Source organism: Ricinus communis, chromosome 3 (genome assembly GCF_019578655.1).
Source record: "Ricinus communis isolate WT05 ecotype wild-type chromosome 3, ASM1957865v1, whole genome shotgun sequence".
NCBI classification, from domain to species: Eukaryota; Viridiplantae; Streptophyta; class Magnoliopsida; order Malpighiales; family Euphorbiaceae; genus Ricinus; species Ricinus communis.
In genome coordinates, this window is record NC_063258.1 from 17478401 (window position 1) to 17487547 (window position 9147).

Genomic DNA, 9147 nt, shown 5'->3' on the forward strand with positions numbered 1-9147 from the left:
CAGGGTTTTACAGGAGATTTATTAGAGATTTCTCTAAGATTGCATGCTTGGCTGCTTTTGAGTTACTTAAGAAACTTCTGACTACAGCCCCGATCATGGTTTTCCGGATTGGGGACCGCCTTTTAAGTTGATGTGTGATGCTAGTGATTATGCAGTTGGAGCTGTGCTTGGACAGAGGATTGAAAAGAAGTTCCAACCCATTTATTATGCTAGCAAGACTTTAACAGGAGCCCAGGAGCACTACGCCACCATAGAGAAGGATTTGTTGGCCGTTGTTTATGCCTTCGACAGGTTTAGATCGTACCTTGTTCTCTCCAAGACCATTATCTTCACGGACCACTCGGCCTTGAGGTACTTATTCCTGAAAAATGATGCGAAACCGAGATTGATTCGGTGGATTCTTTTGTTGCAGGAATTTGATGTCGAGATCAAGGATAAGAAGGGCACGGAGAATCTGGCAGCGGACCATTTATCGAGATTAGAGAATCCTCACTTGGATGCACTTGATGAGACGACCATAGACGATCGATTTCCAGAGGAGCATTTATATGTCACTCAAGTATACACTGATACTCCCTAGTTTTCAGATTATGCTAACTATTTGGTTGTTAGGGTTCTACCAAAGGGTATGACTTATTAGCAAAAGGAGAAAGTCTTTGCTGATTTGAAATACTACATTTGGGAAGATCCCTTTATGTTTAGAGTGTGTGCAGATCAGGTGACTCGCCATTGTGGGTACGGCGAAGAGACTCTCCAAATATTGAGGCACTACCACGAGGGACCCACTGGAGGTCATCAAGCGGTAAACCATACAGCGAGGAAGGTGCTAGAGGCAGGATTATATTGGCCTACGCTCTTCCAAGACGCACAAAAATTCGTTCAGGTTTGTGATGCTTGTCAGCGCGTAGGTAATATCTCTTCTCGTGATGAGATGCCCCAAACTAGTGTGCAAGTTGTTGAGATTTTTTATGTTTAGGGCATCGACTTCATAGGACCCTTTCCCTCTTCATATGGTAATAAGTATATTTTGGTTGCTATTGAGTACTTTTCTAAATGGCCTGAAGCTCAGGCTGTGGCCACTGATGATGCCAGGGTTGTTTGCAGGTTCCTTAAGCGATTATTTGCTAGGTTTGGCACACCTAGGGCGCTTATTAGTGATACAGGAACACATTTCTACAATCCCTAATTAGAGAAGGTACTTAAGCGGTACAGGGTTATTCAGCGGTTCTCTACTCCCTATCACCCCAGACTAGTGGGCAGGTTGAGGAAACTAATACGGGTATTAAGTGTATATTAGAGAGAACTCTTACTACCAGTAGGAAGGATTGGGCTCTTAAGTTGGATGATGCATTATGGCGTTTAGGGCTGCTTTTAGGACATCTATAGGTTTTACGCCCTATAGGCTGGTATATGGGAAATCTTGTCACTTACCTGTCGAATTAGAACACAAGGCTCTTTGGGCCTTTAAAATTTGCAATTTTGATGTTGATTCTACAGATAAGGAAAGACAGTGGCAACTGGGTGAATTGGAGGAATGGCGTCAACAAGCGTATCAAAACTCCTTAATTTACAAGGTGAAGACAAAGAAGTGGCACGATCAGAGGCTCAAAGGTCCCAAGGAGTTTCAAAGTGGAGATAGAGTATTGCTATATAACTCACGTCTTCGATTGTTCCCAAGGAAGCTCAGGAGTCGATGGTCAGGGCCCTTCGTGGTTAAGCAGGTTTTCCCATATGGCACAGTCGAGCTTCATCATCCCGAGAAGGGTGATTTCAAAGTCAATGGACATAGGCTCAAGGTGTATCATGGAAACTCGTTCGAGACTAAGCAGCGGGTTAACATGATGTTGTACCTGCAATGATGGTTCATATTGAGTCCAGCTAAATGACTCAAGAATAGAAAAAAGAAGCGCCCTAGGGAGGCATTCCCATTCTAGTTTTATGCTCTTTTCCTCGGTCCATTTTTATATTATCATTCGTTGCATGCTTATTGATCTTTAGAACAATTAGTTTTTATATTAAACATAGTTGTATGAACTTAGTGTTGGAATAACTTATGTCGGATTTTGGTAATCAGCAAAGTGTGACTTTCCTGTTTGATTTACTTACTTGATTTACGGCCTAAATGTGTACGTATATGTGTCAAATGCAGGTAGGAAGTTCGGTGACTCGAGATGGCAAAGGAAAGCTCGGAACTAACACTTTCACCACGGTTTCCATGGCCATCACCGGTTACAATAATAGGCCGTGCTCATCAGCATGGCCGGAGTCAAGCCTGTGGTGAAAGAACACATAAAGCACAAAGAAAACTTAGGCAATTCAGCACGGCCTCCAAAGGCACCATGGGCAGCAACACCAGGCTGTGCTGGTCAGCACGGTCGTGCCCACACCCATGCCAAATGGTGCACCATTAAAGCATAAGGGCTCAGCACGGGCCGAGTCCTGGCCATGTTGATCAGCATGGCTTTGCTCTAGCCCGTGCTGACCCCGTGCCTATAAAAAGGGAAGCTTTTAAAAATTTTGCTACCCCCTTTTCTAAGCTCTAAGGTGTTGTTTTCTTCCATTTCTCTCATCCTTCTTACCTTTCTTAGCAATTCCAAGTAAGTCTCTTCACTTTGTGCTTTTATTTATTTTTTTAGTTTGGTTTTTCTTTCATGCATATACTTTATTTAGGATGTGCTAGTATGTTTTGGTAATTTTACGTTGTTACACTGCTTCAATATGACCTCAGTTACATTTAATTTACATTAGTTGTCATGTTTGCTGTGAAGTCATTATAAAAATGATAAGTATGGGGTTTGGCGGAAATAAAGTTTGTCTATGGCAATCTATTATGAATAATTGTTAGAATAAAGTTGCGTTAGTTGGTGCACGATAAAGTAGGTTGGAATGTATTTATTAATTAGTTTATGCAGGAGATTGAGGCTTTAGTCTTTTGTTAAGTCTAAAGTTTTTTGTTAGTCGAACCATAGCCCTTATACTGTTTAATTTTTGGGTAGGATTTCTGATTAACTTGATTTCTCGTAAGAATAACTAATGATTCATTGCATCAGGTAATATGATGGACCACGATCAATCCCATAGAGAGCAACCGAAACGCGTCGCTACCAGCAAGCGATCGTGTGGCGAAGGAACATCTTCCTCCACAGCACTAGCACCAGTACCTCCACTAGCATCGCAACACCAACTAGTCCGTGCTCGAAGAGCACCGGCTATGAACCCACCTGCACCTGGTCGTCATCCATTGTGGACATTCCATAACACAGATAACGAAAGTCAATTCCAAGTCATGAGATGGAAGCAAGTGATGGCGGGTCATTGCATCGACTTCGTATCCCTGGAAGAGTGGGACTGGTTCAAGATGTGCGCACTCTGTTCGAGACTCTACCGTATGCGCGATTCTTTGACATCATTGAGCTAACCTACCGTGAGCTTACGATTGAGTCCTCAGTACCTTCTTCTTGCAGCAACAGATCATAAACTGGCATCAGCCTGATGTAGTTTATTTCAGACTTGGGGGAAGGGAGTTCTCAATGTCAGTCCCACAATTCGGCATGCATTTGGGATTATAGACTGAATAGAAGATCTCGGGGGAGGAGTATGAGGGATGGCTTTGCATCAACCCAATATCCTACAACACCATGTGGGACTCATTTGGTACTCGGTGGGAAGCTACTAAGGCGAAGGCGTCTAGCCTTCCAGATCATCTCTGCTATCTCCATACCGTATTAGCTTACACCATTACAGGCAGAGGAGATAGTTTTAGAGCAGTAACACAAACTGATGTCTTCATCCTCTAGGCTATGCAACACTAGAAGAGCTAGACTTGGGATATTTATTGTCTCGCCAAGTCCGTTCATTTATAGTAGACGCCTAAAAGAAGATGCATTATTGTTTTGGCCCGTACGTGACTAGGTTAGCCAAGAGACTGGATGTATTGGACGATTGTCTGTCAGAGCTTTCATATTAGTGACATAACACCATTAAGGATCAGACAGATGATAACGGCTACTAGACATCCACATGGTATAGAATATCGGCTTGTGAAAACAATAGTCAGGGAGGCTAGAGATGCAGCCGCTAAAGGAGCCCAAGATCCGTCGGTTGGGATCCCGGATGTTAGGATTCCTAACCCAGCTAGAGTGTTTATGCCTCCATCTGGAGCCTTATCCTCTTATTCTGCAGGGACATCGAGTGCTCAGATTAGTGCTTTGGCTAAATGACTAGATCGAGTCTGCAATCTACAACAGCAGCACTATACTCAATTTGTGCAGTTTCAAGAGGAGACTAGGGCACAGTTTGGCGGTCTGAACAGCGTGCTTCAGCAGCTTATGAGCGGGTTAGAGAGGCAGGCCACCCAGACAGAGTTCATAGTGGAGCAGATGAAAAAGATGATGGACGCTAGAGCATAAAATCAACGACTCATCGATGATATGGAGTTCGATATGTCAGGATGCTTCACGGACCTTGATCCACCACCGCCCCCTCCTTCAGCGACTTTCCCTGCTCCTTATCTTCCAGCAGATCCAACCAGTGAGGATACACCATCAGCACACTCCTAGCAGTGAAAAAAAAATTGTGCTAGTTTTCTTTTTGCTTTTTCTTTTTATTTTCTTTCCTTTATTTTATTTTATTTTATTTTCTTACTTTTTGCATGCTTAGTTTTATGTTATTTCCTTTCATTTGTCCTTTTATGTTAAGTTATTTTAGTCGAACATTATGCTTTCCCAATTTGGAAACTAAGCATGATCTTTAATAACTATGATGTGCGAGTCATATGCTTACCCAGTTTTAATCTTTCTAACACTGTGGACAGTGTTATACTCAAGTGTAGGGTGGGTCTCCCTTAATTGTTTAAAAGCAATGATAATGGACCATGCTTAGGATATTAGGACCTAGGTTTTGCATGACATTCAAGTTTAGTTTATTCTTTCGTAATTAATGACTCAATTCACACACTAGTCCTCGATTGTCCCTCTTTATCTTCTGTTCTTGAAAGCAATTTCACTGTATTCAACATGTCAATTTGGCCGGGTTAAACAGATGTTACTTGAGTTCCTTGCAAATTTACAACCTTTGACTGTGAACTCTGATTATGTCAACCACGTATTCAATTTATGTGATGATTCAATTGATAAGTCTAGGAACCAATTGCAGATTTTAGCCACTTCAAACATGAGTCTTTGAACCAAAAAGAAAAAAGTCGAGCATCCATTGCACATTATGCTTATGAATTTTCTTGTTTGAGTGTGCGTTGTACTTACTTTCATTTCTAGAACTTGCTCTGTAATGCTTTTTGTAATTATATGAATTTTTTAATACCATTAGATGATTTGGGCAACTTAGGATTTCACCACATTTGGCCAAAAGCCTATCCTATGTTCCCATTAGTCAGCCAGTTTGAGTCGTAACCTTTTGTTCATAATTTACACCTAATCACTATGCATACACCATTCTTTACATCTGTCTTTCCTTTCACCTTGTATACTGAGTAATTATGTGTTATGTTTATGGAATCATAGTGCTTAACATTGTTTTTAATTCACTTAATCTTTTCAGTCATTCTTTGATGCTCCTTTCAATCCAAAATTGGATATTCATTCTTATTGTTTATGTCAATAACCACAGCAGCCCCTACATAAGCTGCTGTAATATATATACATAGTATATATCAACAAAAGAAGAAATAAAAAAGAAAAAAATTACTACTTACTTCTTAGCCTTTAGCTCTTCTGAATCTAACTCTTGTGAGCATCCTTCACTTCAAATAAGACTTAGTGAATGCTTTTATTGTTTAGCACTCAGTTCCTGAGCATTCAGTTCAATTAAGTGCATAAATTTTCAGTATACTTTACACTTCTATCCAGATATTCATACCTTTACCTCAGCCTCATTACAACCCTTGAAAAGACCCTTTGATTTTGGTATTCAATTATTTGCGGTAGCGAAGATGAGATTTATGAGCAAGCTTATCGTAAATAGGTTTTGTGCAGCTGCATTGAGGAAATTTTCTTATTTACCTGTAAACATTATGAGTGATTTGAGAGATTCCTGTGAGGCAATGGTTCTTAGTCTTTAATGTTGATTTGTTATGTAAGTTGTGTCTCGAGATGATATCATTATAGTTCTTTCTTAAAGGTGTATAACTTGTTAGTTACTTGAGTTTCATTCTTTATATGTTGAATAGGGTTGAGTTGTGAAATTTAGCATGGATTTTGAAGGATGATTGTTGCTTGTGCATGTATTGAGTTATTGATTGCTTGAGGATAAGCAAAAGCTTAAGTGTGGGGTGATTTGATAGGCATCATATTACATATATTTACATGCCCAATTGTTTACATTATTGTGCATAATTATCTCATTTTATGTTAGAATCATCTGTCTTTTAGTTAATTTCACGTTTCAGATCGTTATCGAGGGAAATACGCGTAATTATGGACCAGAATCCATCAAATTGAGCAAGGACTAGCATTCCTAGGGTTGAGCACGACCTGGACTCCGGCCGTGCTGAATTGTCAAGAAGCTGCCCCCAGAAGTGCTATTTTGGCACGGTTTCGGTAGCCACCATAGCCTGTGGTGGCTCAGCATCGGCTTGGGCACGGCCTGGAAGAGGTCAACACAACGGAATGTGCAGGTTCAGCATGGCCTAGACTCCGCCCGTGCTGACCAGCACAGGCTTGACCGCGGCTGTGATGAAGGGACTATATAGGCAAAATCGATTTAGTGAATGAGGGTTTGATTTTCTGACTTGATTTCCAATATACACACTCAATTCATTTATTTCTAGACCTTAATTATCGACTTTGGGAGATCAATTTCATTAATTGAACAAAGGATTATACTTGTTTCAACATCGATTTGAAGATCAAGACAAGATTTGGGAGCATTCAAAAGGCAAATTAGGGTTTGATATTTTGAATTGGAAAATTAGGGTTTCTCATCCAATTTGAAAGAGAAGGGTGTAGATGCTTTCAATTTACTTTTCCTTATTTGTTCCTTACTTTGTCTTAACTATGAACATGAGTAGCTAGAGCTTTTGAACCCATTGGGGCTCTATTGTTGAGGGATTGTTTGATTTGTTTTGATTATTAAGTTATCAAATTATAATCCTTCTTGCTTATCAGTAATAAAAGTTAATTTCATTTCACTTGAGACGTTGAGTAAAATGTTGCTTAGATTGTTTAATTTGTATTGAGAAATTCGTTAAATAGTCGTAACTTGATTAAGCAAGAACTGGTTAATAACACTTAGAGATAAGGTTAATCGGCTAGCCGGATTAAGGATTAACAACTCTTAATAGACTTTAATCTAAGCTTCATGTTGTGCTGAGATTAATTGTTAGGAAGAGATTCCAGCATTTAGTTCCCATAGTTAGGAATTCGGTGACCTCGAGAGAGGATCCGAGTTCATTTTAGGATTCAGGCACGGGTAATCAATTTGGTAATCAAGATAACCACCTTTAGTAATTCCATTGCAATTAGATCCCCTTTGGGTTTGCTTTCTTCCTGTGTTGCTCCATTATCCTTTCAGATTATTTGACATTTAATTAATTGTTTGTTCATATTCAATCATAGCATAACACTTCATTGAGTTGTTCAAACTAGATAATATAGAGAACAGTAGTAACTCTAGGTTCACCCGATCTCCAAGGGTACGACCTTGATACTCACTAGTGCTAGGCCACATCGATAGGTTTACTGCTTTAGGTGTAGGTTGCATCAGTAGCCCATCACCACCCCACACTTGAAGAGCATGTTGTCCTTATTGTAAAACGTAGTGGGTACCCTGCATGGGGAGTACAGATAAGGAAAGCAAAATCAATAATAAAGCAAAATCAATAATAATTAAGTACATAACATGTCTGAAAAATAAACTAAAGAAACATAGAAAATGAAATAAAATCTAACGAACTGCCTTGATCATCTATCGCGGCTGATGGAGTAAAGATCGGTGCATCCTCAGTGGGGGCTGTGCTATTAGGCGGTGGGGGGTCCTGAGTGGAAGGTGAGGCTGGTGGGGGCACCTGTGCATCATCGGCAGGAGCTGTACTTGTATATGGTGGAGGGTCCTGAGTGGCAGCTGGAACTGGTGGAGGCTGGGTCACATCTAGGAAGTAATCGCTGAGGTCCAGCTCAATATCACTTAGGTCATCAAAGAATTGTTGCACTCCATCATCCCTACCAGAATCAGCTATACGCTGGAGTTAAGCTGCCATCTAATCTGACTGTGTAACTTTTCTCTCGAGGCCCTCTAAGAGCTGCTGTAGTAGGTCGTTAAAGCTATGCTCTAGTCTCCTCCTGAAATTGCCTGAACTCAGTGAAGTGCTTCTGGTGAAGGTTTGAAAGCATATCTAAGTGATTTGCAAGAGCACCTATCTGAGCATTGGAGGTGCTGGCAGTGTATGAAGATGAAGCACTAGAAAAGAGGGCAAAAGCACGTGCCAAGAAGGTATATCTTGAGGTCGTAGCTCTGGTATGTCCATAGTTGGGTCCTGTGGTGCTCTAGCCCAGGCCTCTCTAACAACCTGTAGGATCCGGCTAACTAATCTGTACTCAACACCGAGGGGCCCTTGTGAAGCTGTCACCATCCGCATGTTAACTATCTGGCAGACTCCTACTGGTAACATATCCTCTTTCTGAGTCAGGTCACTCAAATAATCATCCAGAACATCTAACCTCCTAGCCAAATGTGTGATGTAAGGGCCAAAACAAAGATGAATCTTCTTGGACTCCCTTACGAAGGTCCTGATTTGATTTGCTAGGAGGTAGCCCATATCCAGCTTCCTCCACTCGTGTAGTGCCTAAAGGATGAAGCCATCAGTCTGTGTCACTACCCTAAAGCTCTCCCCTTTGCCTGTAATTATGTAGACCAGAAGTGTAAGCAGATATCGAAGCTGGTTTAGAAGGTTGGATGCCTTCGAGCGACTCGGGTAGTAATGCTCTATTATGGTCACAATCTCATCCCGCATCCTCTCACAAGGGATGGGGTGAGTATATAAGCACTGGTCTCCTACCTAGTCCATAGCCCCAGATGCATCCCAAGGCGAGTCTTGTCATCGAGGTATGCGCCTGAAAGAAATGGCATCAAGTCGATACCAATCCCGATCGCACTCTGTGGGAAGAAGGTGTTACAGAAATCTATAGTGAGCTC